Source organism: Thamnophis sirtalis, unplaced genomic scaffold, assembly GCF_051295495.1.
Source record: "Thamnophis sirtalis isolate CommonGarterSnake01/CBP01778 unplaced genomic scaffold, rThaSir2_p1.2 scaffold_3, whole genome shotgun sequence".
In the NCBI taxonomy this organism is placed as follows: Eukaryota; Metazoa; Chordata; class Lepidosauria; order Squamata; family Natricidae; genus Thamnophis; species Thamnophis sirtalis.
In genome coordinates this window covers 14,046,112-14,059,690 of record NW_028261383.1, presented here as the reverse complement: position 1 = coordinate 14,059,690, position 13,579 = coordinate 14,046,112, and the positions used below count along the sequence as shown (strand labels likewise).

The 13,579-nt window shown below is 44.2% G+C and overlaps 1 pseudogene across 1 annotated transcript; it reads left to right on the top strand.

Annotated features, from left to right (window-relative positions):
- The first annotated feature begins 5,841 nt into the window (after window positions 1-5,841).
- On the top strand, window positions 5,842-12,149 carry LOC148047236 (class I histocompatibility antigen, F10 alpha chain-like; annotated as a pseudogene). Its single transcript, XR_015696097.1, has 5 exons — window positions 5,842-5,887; window positions 6,639-6,911; window positions 9,477-9,758; window positions 10,743-10,832; window positions 11,745-12,149. The product of XR_015696097.1 is annotated as a class I histocompatibility antigen, F10 alpha chain-like (transcript).
- Window positions 12,150-13,579: the final 1,430 nt, after the last annotated feature.

Here is a 13,579-nt window from a genome sequence, read left to right as displayed (position 1 = left end):
CAAAGCCACCAAGTCCTGGCTGCTCCGGGAGGCCGGGGGGCTGTTGAAGTATCCAGCCCCACGGTAACTATGAATGTTGTGTATTTTAAATTGTTGTTTTGTCTATTTATCCCCTTCCCCTTTTTATTGTAAGCTGCTCGGAGTACTTCGGGAGTGGGCGGCATACAAGACCAATAAACTACAAGACCAATAAACTAACTATTAGGGGCCATCTAACAAAATGAAATTCAATGGTGAAAAATGTAAGGTTCTACATTTAGGCAAGAAAAACCAAATGCACAGGTATAATATAGGTCAGTGATGGCTAACCTTTTTTGGATCGCGTGCCAAAAGCAGGGGGAGCACCAGGGGGCCATGCACGGGCATGCCCACACTCATAAAGCTATGCGGGCAACCCCAGCGCGCATGCACACATGACACCCCCCAATGCATGTGTGCATTAACAGCACTCCCCCACTTTTGGCACAATCTTTCACCCTCCCCAGGCTATAGAGGCTTTCTAGGAGCCTGGGGAGGGCGAAAACAGCTTCCTCCACCCCCCAGAGGCCCTCCAGAGGCTTCAGGAGCTTCCCAGGTTCATAGTTACTACTATTGATCCAGGTACCACCTATATCTGGGATGGTGAACCTATGGCACGTGTGCCACAGGTGGCATGGGGAGCCATTTGTATCTTGAAGCCTCTGGAGCGCAAAAAACCGCCCCTACGGGCAACCCAGAGATTTGGGAACTGTGTCTTCCAGTTTGCCTGTAGGGCCATTTTTCACCCTCTGGAGCTTTCAGGAGCCTTTCCAGAAGGCTACAGTGGGTGAAAAACGTCCCTACAAGTAAACTGGAAGTCCGTTCCTGAATTTTCCGTTTGCCCGTAGGGCCGGTTTTTCATGCTCTGGAGTCTTCATGGAAGGCTCTGGAGGGTGAAAAATGGCCTTAATAAAGGCGAAAGTAAGCTGGCCAGGGCACGCATGCACACTGGAGCTGACAGGGAAATGCCTTGCATGCCCTAACAGATGGCTCTGCGTGCCACCAGTGGCACACATGCCATAGGTTCTCCATCCGTTGTCTCATGGTCATGATGCTGGCAACCCACTTGTGTTCATGATCAGTTGCCAATTGCCCCCCTCTCCCACTTCATATGATCACCATATGCAAATGTATCTGCTGGCTTCCCCTAGAATCAAAGGGGAACCCGGCAGAAAATGTTGCAAGCTTCTGGGACCTGCCAAAAGGACTCCCTCTCATCCTCTGGGAGCTGATTGAAAGAACTGCCTGCCGAGGAGGGTTGAAATCCTTCAGATCTGAAACTCCATTCCTGCAGCCTGCTGGAGGATTTCCCTTCCATGCATGGAGGGAAGCTGAGCTGACGTGTCAGCTTTTTCACTCTATCCACTGGGAGATTACTTAAGGACTGCATTTGGAAGTGCCAGGATTTTAGTCATTAAACAAAGCAGCCACATGAGCATCTCACAATGACTGTTCCACTCAGTGACAGACATTCTAGTCTGAATTGTGATCAAGGACTATCTTTAAATCCATTAAGAATATTTCAATTGATATCGTCACCCCTTTTATGATAGTTTTCTACATAGATTAATATCTTAAATATGAAAGGGGTAAATATGTGGGGGGGGGTTTACTATTTACTGATAGGACAAGTTATTTTACATCAGCATCTAAATAGTAAAGGATGGGAGAACTGGGCCCACATTAAAAAGCGGCATTGGTAAAACTGCCGTTTCTTTTTTGCTTCTCTTGACTAAAGTCTCCTTTTCCTTCAAGTTTTAATACTTTTGTTCCCTTCTTGTTCCTCCTTTTTGTTCCTTTGCACAAAATCATAGTGGGCTTCCTCCCTACTTTCATAGAAAGACGGCTGTTTATTAAAGTGTAATAAATTGCCTTTAAAATGATCTTCTGACTCAGTGGCTTATTCGAGAGAATGTACCAAGGCAGAATCTACAGGCAAATTATGGCCCTCGGTCTGTCTATGAAAAATTGTTGGAGGGAGTTAAAAGAAGAAGACAAAATTCCCATGAAATTTCACATTTCCTCTCCTCTAAAATGGGGGAGGGGTGGGGGCTAGGTCCTCTAGTTTTGCAAGTAATAATAATGTATATTTCTGTGCTGCTCTACTCAGTGACTCAGATGGCTGGGAAAATTAAGATCCTAGCAAGGTGTTTCTCAGCCTTGGCAACTTAATGATGAGAAATTCAGAACTTCAGCATAATAGAGTTGGAAGGGACCATGGAGGTCCTCTAGTCCAACCCCCTGCTCAAGCAGGAGACCTTATACCATTCCAGAAAAGTGGCCATCCAGTCTTTTCTTTTAAAAATTTAAAATTATTTTAAAATGTTAATTTTGAATAGGCTGAAAATAACACAAAGAGTTTTTATGCTCTCACACAAATACATTCCACAAATTGCCCGCCAAGAGATTGTCAGGAAATTGTGCAGCTGGTGTCTAAATGGAGTAAGAGACGCTGACATGAATTTGTTGATTTGTATAAATATATATTACAACTATATACGCAGCAAACAAGACAGGCAAGCAACAGCATCGTCAGGTAAATCAACACAGCAGGAACCTCATGAGGTAAATCACAGAGACCCCTCCCCCACTACTCAAGAGGAAAAAAGGCGGGAAACGAGGCACCTCCCCCTTTACACTCCCAGCAACCAATCACAGCTTAGATTGCCTCATGCAGTGCCCAGCTTGCTTCAACCAACTGCCTACAACTGTGTGTTCTTACTCATTGTCCAACCCTTCACTGCTCCAGCTATTAAATTAAATATAGTAACTGAGACATTTTTTAACGTTTGAATTTTGTCTCAGCTAGAACTTGAAACCCTCCAAGCGCACTGGACTTCAATTCCCATCATCCCCTGTTACCAGGACCTCTGGCCTATCCTCCACATCTGGAGGCTGCTCTTTGCTGCCAATTGGCCTGTTGGGAAAACGCTCCGACTGCAGAGAAAGCAGCTCTGAGAGCAAGGAAGGGAATTTGACCCTTTTGGGAGTGAGATGCTCCTTTTGGGGGATATCAGGCAGGAAAAAGAAGCGCTTTGGTCTCCACAGGCAGCAGGAGGCATTGCAGTAGAATCCAAATTGGACCCCTGGATTCTGGCCAGAAGCTCTTGCAAATTGCCCCCTTTTATCCAGACAAAAGAAGTTATTGCAGCTGCCTTTGATGCTTTTGGACCCTCGCTAATAAACATGTTCTCCCCCCCACCGTGGACTTCTATTTGAAGATGGGCACCTGGGAGGGTCTGGAGCAAGGGTTTCATACCCTGACCTCTCCTCCCCTCCCCTAGGAAACACCCCAGTTTGGGAAAGTATTCAAAAAAGCTCCCCAGTCTCAGAAATAAAACCAAACTCGGAAAAAGGAGGGGGCTGAATTGGGGACAACACACACACACACACACAACTAGATCCCATTTCGGAGACCAGTACAGTTTCTGGCCAGAGTCTTCTCCCCCTTGATCCTTCCCAAGAAGCTGCTCTTCCAATCCAGAATGTTTTCAAGTCCTCCCTTTGCTTTTCGTTGGGTGGGGGATAGGAATTGCTTTTCTCAGCTGAAAGCAAACACTTTCACTTCATTTTTGGAAATCACCGGATTTAGGGTTGTTGTTTTTTTGTTATTCTTGTTGTTTATCAACAATAGCCGCCCATATCCCAAGTTACTCTGAGCAACATGCAACAAAGCTAAAAACAGGTATTTTGTAAATATTAGAACAATTCATATTGTAATTATGATTCAAACATTTAAATGTTTTTAGAAAGATGATATGTTAGGCAAAGAGATGTTGATAATAATTCCACCTTAACAATTCACCAGTCTCCCTGAGGTCCCCAGTCCTGATGGCAGGAAAAGGTTTGGAGGGAAATCTGAAACTGACATGGCAGAAAGCTAACCGAGATTATAAAATCTCTAACTGGGAGGTGGGGATTAGTCACCCCACTATAAAAAAATATTTTGCGAGACTAGAAAGAGTGCAGAGAAGAGCAACAAAGATTAATAGGGGACTGGAGGCTAAAACATATGAAGAACCTCTTCAGGAACTGGGCATGGCTAGTCTAATGAAGGGAAGACATGATAGCAGTCTTCCAATATTTGAGGGGCTGCCATAGAGAGGAGGTGGACAACCTATTTTTCCAAAGCACCCAAAGGCCAGATCAAGGAGAGATTCAACCTAGAAATAAGGAGAAATTTTCTGATAGTGAGAACAATCAATCCATGGACCGGCTTGCCTTTGGACGTTGTGGGTGCTTCATCAGTGGAAGCTTTCAAGAGACTGGGCAACCATCTGTCAGAAATGGTTGGGTCTCCTGTTTGAGCAGGCGGTTGGACTAGATGACCTACAAGGTCCCTTCCAGCTCTGTTATTCTGTTCTATTTAGATGAAAAATAAGGCATCCTTTTTACCTGTGTTAAAAAAAAACTCCCCTATGTCCCTGGTTTTAGGAAATTAAATGTATCAATTCCCAAACAAAGGGTATGTTTGTGCAAACAGGAACTCCAGTGTTTCAAATACATTGGGAGTTTTGAAACAGTTGAAATAGCTTTTCTATCCTCCGAATCCTGATTCGGTTCTCTTTGTCGCGCATAAAGATTGATTACCACCTTGTCCTCAACCCTAATATCCCCAGATCACAGGCAGCAATTTGCCTCCCAAGAGGCTCTTTCTTCCATTCCAGAAGCCCATGATGTAGGGCAGATCCAACACAATTTTTCCCCTCTCACAAAGTGGAGATTGAAGGTGGCAATGTTCACATGTGATCAGATCAACTCAAAAACATCCTGGCTGCCTTCACAATCACCTCTCCTCTTGGGTTGTCTTTCCTGCCTTTGACAGCTGAGTCTGGGAATCTCTGATCTAGGACGTTACACTGAGTTACTTATCGCATGGAGAATTGGATAGCCCAGATCATCCTCCTCCCAATCTGGCTGAGGAGCATTTCTGCCTTTCCTTGTGCTTGTAAGGCTGGGATCCTCTCAGGATCCTGACCTGAGGAGATATTGCAGATCCAGACATGATAGTGTAAAGATCCTCAGCTGGAGATGAATTCGTTAGCACAATTATAGTGTTTGCGGGAAAAGCTATTCCAGCCCCCTGAATAAAGTACAACTCTCGTGCTTTAAACTGGGAGGGGGGCTATTTCCTCTCCTATAGTAGTTTTACATTTGGTTATAAGTTATTTTTTCCATTAAGATTTGGTTTTCTTATTATGTATATTTATAGACTTAATTCTCTTTTTACTTTGATTTTTGTACTTTATGAAATAGGCCTGATTCTACAATGATTGTTTTTGTATGTTTCCCTTCTTCATCAAAATATTATTTCCTTTTTTCAGTGATATTATTATTGTTGCTGGCTTTCAGCCATAACAAACTTTCTTTTGAATTGGGTTAGAAAAATCAAATAAAGTAATTCATAAAGTGATGGATTTCAATGAAAGAGAGCCAGATTCTGGTTGAATGTTTTAATAAGAGCAGCTGGACATGGCAACCACTTGTCCAGAGACTTGGGGTGCCTCCCCAACTTTGCTGGAGAAGGTCAAGCAGAAGTTAGACACATGTTGAGGGGTAGAAAAAGGCTTTCATTTCAGTTCCTATCCTGAGTAGAGGGTAGCCTAAATGACCTTCATGGCTCTTTTCATTTTGTGGATGCTGTGACTGTGTGTGTCGAAGGTGATTTCCAAAGTGCTGCTGAAAAGAGAGCAGGATCAGCCCCAGAGGAGGACAAAGTCGCAAGCATCTTCTGTGGAAAGTGAAGAGTGAGAATCAGAGTAAATCTGGTGCACTGCAAATATCTCTGAACGACAGTTTCTGTGCCCTAATTGGGTTGTTGAAATGAAATCTTGGGATAATCACAGTGAAATTTTCTGTGGAATGGGGGGTGAGTCCCACTGAGTCCTGGGTTCAAAGCCAATTCCTCCTCAGATGGCTGAACTCTGGGAGGGGAGGGGGAACTTCCCAGCTGATGGGTTTTTTTTGAAGAAGATGATCCAGTGGGCTTCATTGCGGCTCCTTCTGCTCTCCCCTTTCCCCTGCAAGTGTGGATGGGACTCTGGTTTCCCCCACAGATCCCACGGCTTCTCGTCCCAGCTGGATCCCTCTTTCCCTCCCCTGTTTTATAAAACATCTCCTTAAAATATTTATTTATTAAAAATCCATGATGGCCTCAGTGAGGCAAGGATTTTATCCCCCCCCCCCATGAAGCTGGGTAATCAGGTGGGGCTTCCTGCAGCTTTTGACCTTGGGGGGGTGGAACACCCTTCTCACTCTGGGATGATTGCAATCTATAAGAGGCCTTGAGGGAGGCCTTGCTGGAAGAGGGAAGGGCACAATTGGGGAAGCAGGTAGGTTTTGGGGTCACATTCTCCCTTTGATCCTGGCTTCCATTGCCTTCCTCTCTCATCCTTCAACTCCTTTCCCGTCCAAACTTTCACACACACCCCAGAAGCTGCTTCTTTGCCTCCGTTGCCTCCTCTTTCCACCTTCTTCCTCTTCTTCCTCTCTCATCATCTCCCCCTTCCTTTCCCCCCTTCTTTCTCTGCCCTCTTATTCCTCCCTAGAACTGCAAATTTGGGCCTGCTGTATCCCAGGGTCCCTCAGCACCCAACTCTGCCCCTCTGGGTCCCTTCTAGACTACTCCGACACCCTGGAGTATTTACACATCGTCATCTCGGACCCCAATCAGAGGCTGCCCCACTATGTCTCTCTGGGCTATGTGAACGACCAGCTCATCACTTCCTACGACAGCAACAGCAGGAAGTTCCAGCCTCGAGTCTCCTGGATGGAGAAGGTGGGGAAGGACGACCCCCAGTATTGGGACAAAAACACCCAGATATCACAAGGCAAAGAGGAAGGTTGGAGAAATGATCTAACATTTTGGAGGATTTATTTCAATCAGACTGAAGGTGAGATGAGTGGAATGGCTCCACCTGCCCCATATTCCCCACCAGTAGCTGGAGCAGGGCAAAAATGGGACTCACCCACAGGAACCACTGTTCCCTAACCTTTGTGAAAGGTTATTTTTAAAAAATATGTTTATTGCTTTTAAAATGTTTATAATTTCACCTTTGCCCCATAACTGAAGTTTTATGCATGTAATGATTATTAAAGGGAGATGGGCAAGCAAAATGTGTGGAAAAATTAAATAAAAAGTTTTAAAAAAACATAGCATGGGAATAATATAAAACAAGGCAAAGAGCAGACCAAAATCTCCACCAGGAAAGATGGAGAGCCTGGCCTTGGTGAACATCCTGTTGTAATGTGAATAACAGGCTGCCCCACCCCACCCCTGAAAGCAGGTGGATCCTAAGAAATCCCTGGTGGAAGGTCCTTCTGGCTATTTCCACTCCATCTTCCTCTGGAAAGGGGCTATCTTGATCCATTTGGGGGACACCAGATGCCCACCAGGCTCATCCTATCTAAGGAGAAGCATTTGTAGCACCCCCCCTTTTTGGAGGCCAAAGTGTGGCCCAAAGACCAGGAACCTCCTCACTCCCTCAATGTCACCAGCAAATTCCACTAGTCATGCCTGATTATTTAGAAATCTATTTAAAAAAAACGATGCTAGGACAAAACCCTGGGAAACCTACCAGAGGACCTGCTCTTTTATTCCATGGCTGTTAAGCTTCTTGAGGAGACTTTGATAAGGGATTTTATCAAAGACTTTAAAAAAAATTGTAGCACCAGTAGATGATGGGCCTTATCCACATACTTATTACCACTCTCAAAAATTCTAATAGATTAATTAGGCAGGATAGTCCCTTAATGAAGCCAGGTAATGTATTTTTGACCAAGGCCCGTGTCTCCAGGTGTTTGGGAATTTTATCTTTAATAGCACTTTGTAGTGTCTTCCTTAAAACAGATAAATGGCTAGGTCTATAATGTCATGGGTCTTCCCATGATCCTTTTTTTAAAAACTAGAGTTGCATTGACTACCTACTAGTTACTACTTACTAGAGAGGCTGAGCACAGAGACAGATGCATATTTTAATGAGAAGGTCCAGAACCTCAGCTTTGAATTCCTTTATAATACTTGAGTGGGTCTCATTAAGGCCTGGAGATTTGCTGATGCCCAAAGCTGCTTCTTTTGTCACCATTCAGTTCACCGGATTCCCTTTTCCTGGGAACAGGAGCAAAATCCCCCAGTTGTTCTCCTGTGAAGGAGAGATGCAAATGGGGAATAGAGAGAATGCAGAACCGAGGCAAAGATGGTGCTGCTTGTTCTCCTTTTGCCCGGAAGGAGCTTTGGGGGAGGGGAGGGAGAAGTTGGAGGGAAACGTGGGAGGGCAGCTGGGTCAAGAGACTTTCAGTGTGTGATTTTGGGAAATGGTGGAGGGGTAGTGGTTCAAGGCCTCATCCAAAGGGACCTCTGGAGCTTCAATTGCCAGTCATTTTTTTACCTTTTCTCAGGGCTTCCTCCTGAGTCAAAGTCCCTGCAAGGATAGAGATGGCTGTCTTTCCTGAGGAACCCCCCAAACCATAATCCTGTTCCTCTTTCAGGTCTTCATGTGGGCCAGGGCATGGAAGGCTGTGCTCTCCAGAGAGACAGGAGCAAAATCGATTTTTGGCAAACGTATTTTGATGGGGAGTTGGTGGAATCATCTATGAGAGTAGATGAGCCTGACATGGATGAGGAATGCTTTGAGGAATGCAAGGATTCTAAACTGATGGAGCATTTAACTCAACTTGCTCTTCCTCTTTATCAGGGATGTTAGAAATGGTGAAGCCACTTCACTAGTTCACCCCAGAAATGCTGGCATAGTCAGGTCTAAAGAGCTCAACAGTGATGAGGCCAACCTCACTGTCTTCAGGGGACAGAAGGTTCCACAATGTGAGCAGGCTATGTCCAGCCTGCTAGATGTAGCTCGCTAGGCAACGGAAGCCATAATATAACTTCTCTGTGGGGTCTGGTAGGATTAATAGATGAAATTGGGAAGAGGTGGTTCCTGAAATAGTCTGGTGTCCTGCCATGAATTGCAAATGCCCCAAGCTGTTTGTTTTGATCCTGTCTCTCCTCATCTTGAAATTCTGATTGTGTCCCTTGGAAAGAGGCTAGGAGTAACCAAAGATTTAGGGAAGAGGAAGAGGATCCAAAGTAGGGAGAAAAACATGTGTGTTTTTTAAAGGAACCCCTAAAGATCATCTCCACTTTCCCTCCCCTGAAGGGAGCAGCCCAAGATCACTCAGAGTTCAAAGCAGCCAGAGAGGAATTTCCTTGGAGCCTCAATTTGTTTCCGGAGGTTTTTCAGGCTGAGTCCCTGGGAAGGACTCAAAATCAGGAGTTCTTCTGGTTGAGCCTATTCCAGATTCGGAGCATTTCCCAAAACTCTTGGAGACGCTGCAGGTGTGAAGTGAGAAATCCCTACCTTAAAATTAAATAGTGGGAGATTTTCCTGCCTCTCCAAGTTTCTCACCCACCTTCCAGGCTCTGGAGGGACTCAGAGTTAATTCTGGGGGTGCCGTTTCTGCAGAGACCCCAGTGGTGACAATGAGCAGCAGGACAGAGGTGGAAGATGGGATGGAGACGCATGTCTGCCGTGTGTATGGCTTCTACCCCATGGAGATTGATGCCTCTTAGATGAAAAATGGGGAGGTCTGGCTGCAAGATACTCTCCATGGGTCTGTGGCCCCCAATGCAGATGGGAGCTACCACTACTGGCTCAGCATCCGGATCGATCCCAAAGAGAGGGACCATTTTTGGTGCCATGTAAAGCACAACAGCCTCCAGGAGCCTATGGTCCTGGCTCTGACAGGTGAGCAGCTTCGGGGGGAGGGAGGAAGGCTTGACTCTTAACACAGTTTCCTCCACTAAAGAACAATGTATCACTGATCTAAGAAAGAAGGCTGAACATAACTTGAAGGACCGTCTCACCCCACTAGGATTGCCCCTCCCACTCTTGCCAACAGATGCGACATGCTGTGGGCCCCATCAGGCTGACTATTCTAGATGGCAGGGTCCAGGAGAATGGTCTTTACTCCCATTACACCTGCCCTCTGGAATATCTTGCCAACCTTCCTGACTTTTGTAAGGGCCTAAAGACTCTGCCAGTTAGTTAGGGCTGGGGGAAACGGCAGAGCATCACAGTGGAGGTGGTTGATTGAGTAACATCCCATCCATCTGTAATTGGATTTTAGTGGATTTTAGCTATTGATATTAATTTATTTGTGTAGTGTGTCTGTGTCTGTGTGTGTGTGTGTATGTATAAACACACACATCAACACACATGTAAATATTAACAGAATAACAGCACAATATAAGGGACCTTGGAGGTCTTCTACTCCAGCCCCTTGCTCAAGCCAGAGACCCAATGCCATTCCACAAAGGTGGCTATCCAGTGTACAGAGCTGCCCAATTCAACCCAGAATCATGACATATTGGGGCAACCTATGAAAAGAACAAATAAGTTTTTTTTTACTGTTTCACAAATGTTGTTTATATTATTGTGCATTTGGGTTTTTTTCTGTAAACTGCTGGGAGACAAAAGATTGCCAAGTGCTGCTCTTGAGGTTAAAAGCCAATGATGAATGCCAGTTGCTTTCGTACTTGGCTGGCATGAGATACATGACAGTGTCCTATAACATGTCATCCAATAATAGCAACCTGTTTTCATGGTACCTTTAGAGGAACATAGAGATGGACCATTAGTCATTTTGATCTAAGGAATTAGGTCTCTCCTTTAAATAGAGATGATTGTTTGGGATTTTCCTTCAATGATCTGCTCTTTCTCCCAATTCAGCTCCAAAATCCAACCTGGGGCTCATCATCGGCTGTGTTGTGGCTGGCCTTGTCCTAGTGTGTGTGATAGCTGGGGCTTTGATATGCTTCAGTAAGTATCCTTTTATGGGGGTGATTGAAGGAAGATGGGCAGAGTCCTCGTAAGTCTTATCCTTTGACGGGGGGAAGCTTCTGGGCTTCCTTCTGTCCAGTGTTCCCAGCCCTCTTGGGAGCATCTGAGATTCTGACCTCTTTGGGGGACTTCGGTCTTGACTCAGCGTTCAGTCAAGGCAGCATCAAGTGGATGATTTGTAATTTTATATTTAAGTTCCAATTCACAGCAGAGATCAGAGGTAGCATTTGTTGAGTTGTACATTTGTGTATTTGTGTGTCTAAACACAAAAGCAGCTCCTGAAGCTGCAGAGTTGTTCTATCTTCTTCGTCCTCCCAAAAAGCAACCTGCTTTTTGCAATAGAATCAGACTATTCTAGGGAATCGAGACCCCAAGGATAAACATCTGATACAAGGAATCTCAAAAAAGGTGAAGGGCTGGGTGGAAGATCCCTCTAACTGAGAAGCTGTTCTGTTTTCTAAGAATGCAGAAAGAAAAGGCTTGGTCATAACATGGTCTATAAAAGTAGTGATCAAAAAGAGGCATTTTGAGAGAAAAGGAGCTTTGGGGGATGCTAGCTGCATCTCCTCTTGGTCTCCCACCAAAAAGGCTCTCTAAGCCTAAACTGATAGGAAAAAGAAACTTTGGATCTCTCTGTATCCTCATATCAACTGAGCTTTCTGAATTGCTGAACACTGTGTGATATACATACAAATTTTAAGACTTCTTTCTGATGCCTTTTAGCCAAAGCACTTCGGTTCAAATTCTCTCCATGTACTTCTGTGTCTTTAATTGTGTGCAAGAGAGAAAGTGAATGAGGGAGGGGGCTGGAGTCAGAAAGAGCTTTCTCCATCTATAAGCCAAGAGAATATAATGATTATACCTGTTCACCCTCTTTTCTTTCTTTTCCAGGAAGACACAGTTCAGGCCAGGGTAAAATGGAGGAAGCAGCTTCCGTATGAACAATTCTGCATCTTATAAGAGTGCTTGCTTACAAGAGTAATTGAAATAAAGGAATGAAAAAAGGGAATTTCCTCACAATGCTATTTTTAAAGGGCCTTTTATGACAGTTCCCCACATAGGTTATAATCTTAAATGCGGATGGGACAATTGTGCATGAACAATTAATATTATTTTACGCATTGGTTGGAAACATGCAGAAGAGGCCATCATCCTGCAGTAGATAGGCAATGGCTAAAATGATGATGGTGAGCATATGAATGGTATAGGATTGGAGAAGTGGGTCCATATTAAAAGGGGCATTGGTAAAACTACTTTTTTTTTCTTGCCTTGACTAAAGTCTCTCTTTTCTTTCAAATTTTATAATTTTGTTCTTGCTTGATCTTCCTTTAACAATGTATAAAATCAAGTGCTTGTGTAAACTATAAAAGGAAATGTAAGTTTTTCTTCTGGGCACTCAATTTTCATAGAGAGACCCCTCTTCATTAAAGTACTCTAATAAATTGCTTTTAAATGATCTTTCGACTCAGTTGCTTATTGGAGAGAGTCTACCAAGTCAGAATCTAAGGCCAGATTTTGGCCATCAGTCTGTCTGTGAAAAATTGTTGGAGGGAGTCAAAAGAAGAGAAAATTCCCTTGAAAAGGGGGTGCATTTCATCTCCTTTGAAATCAGGGGGCTAAGCCCTCTAGATTTGCTAATAACATATTTATGTGCTGCTGTACTCCCAGTGACTCAGATGACTGGGAAAATTAAGATCCTAGCAAGGTGTTTCTCAGCCTTGGCAACTTAATGCTGTAAAATTCAGAACGACAGAATAAGAGTTGGAAGAGACCTTGGAGGCCTTCTAGTCCAACCCTCTGCTCAAGCAGGAAACTCTATACCATTCCAGACAAGTGGCTGCCCAGTCTTTTCTTAATTTCTTGAAATTATTTTAAAATGTTAATTTATTTCAAAAAAATATGTGGACTTCAACTTCCAGAATTCTCCAGTTGAATAGACTGGAACTAACACAAAATAATACAATTGTTTTTATGCTCTCATGAACATATTCCATGAATTGCCAGCCAGGGAATTGCACAGCCAGTGTCTAAATGGAGTCAGAGATACTGATATGAATTTGTTGTTTTATATTGTTGGAAGAAATGTCCCTCTGGGTTCAGTTCCAAGTGGGCAAAAAAAACAGACAATGGAAACATGGAGGCTGCTTGGAAAGATGGTTTTAATGGTTGGCAGGACCATGTGGTTTGAGATCCTGGGGAAAAGGGGAATCACATGCTTCCAGATGTTGGGTGAAGAAGAAAAGAGACAGAGATGCTGAAAGTCCCTGGCTTTATGCCCTCTCTGGCCTTTGATCTTGATCAAGATCTTTGATCTTGTATTCTGATTGGTTGTCAGGCTCCCATGGGGGCCATGCAAGGACAACTCTCTAGGCTGTGCTTTGAGTCCATGTTTGGTTGAGCATTGCCTCTTCCCAGGTGCCCTGTGGTGAGATGGGTAAAGGGCTAATACTATCATCCCTTAACCCCATCACCCTGGTGCTGAAGGGGGAGACCTTTGTTATGTAGAATATACTGACTCAGGCCTTTTACTGGCCCATTGACAAAGGTGGGGGCTATTAAGAGTGAGTCTGTTTCCTGCCTAAAAACATGTTTCTCCATTTCTGATCCAGGGAAATATAATAGTCTGCCTTTTCAATATTTCCCTATTTCACTTTTCTAGAAGTGGGGTGGGTTTTAGCGTCCTACAATATAAATATATTTTACAGCTATATACACATCAATCAGTA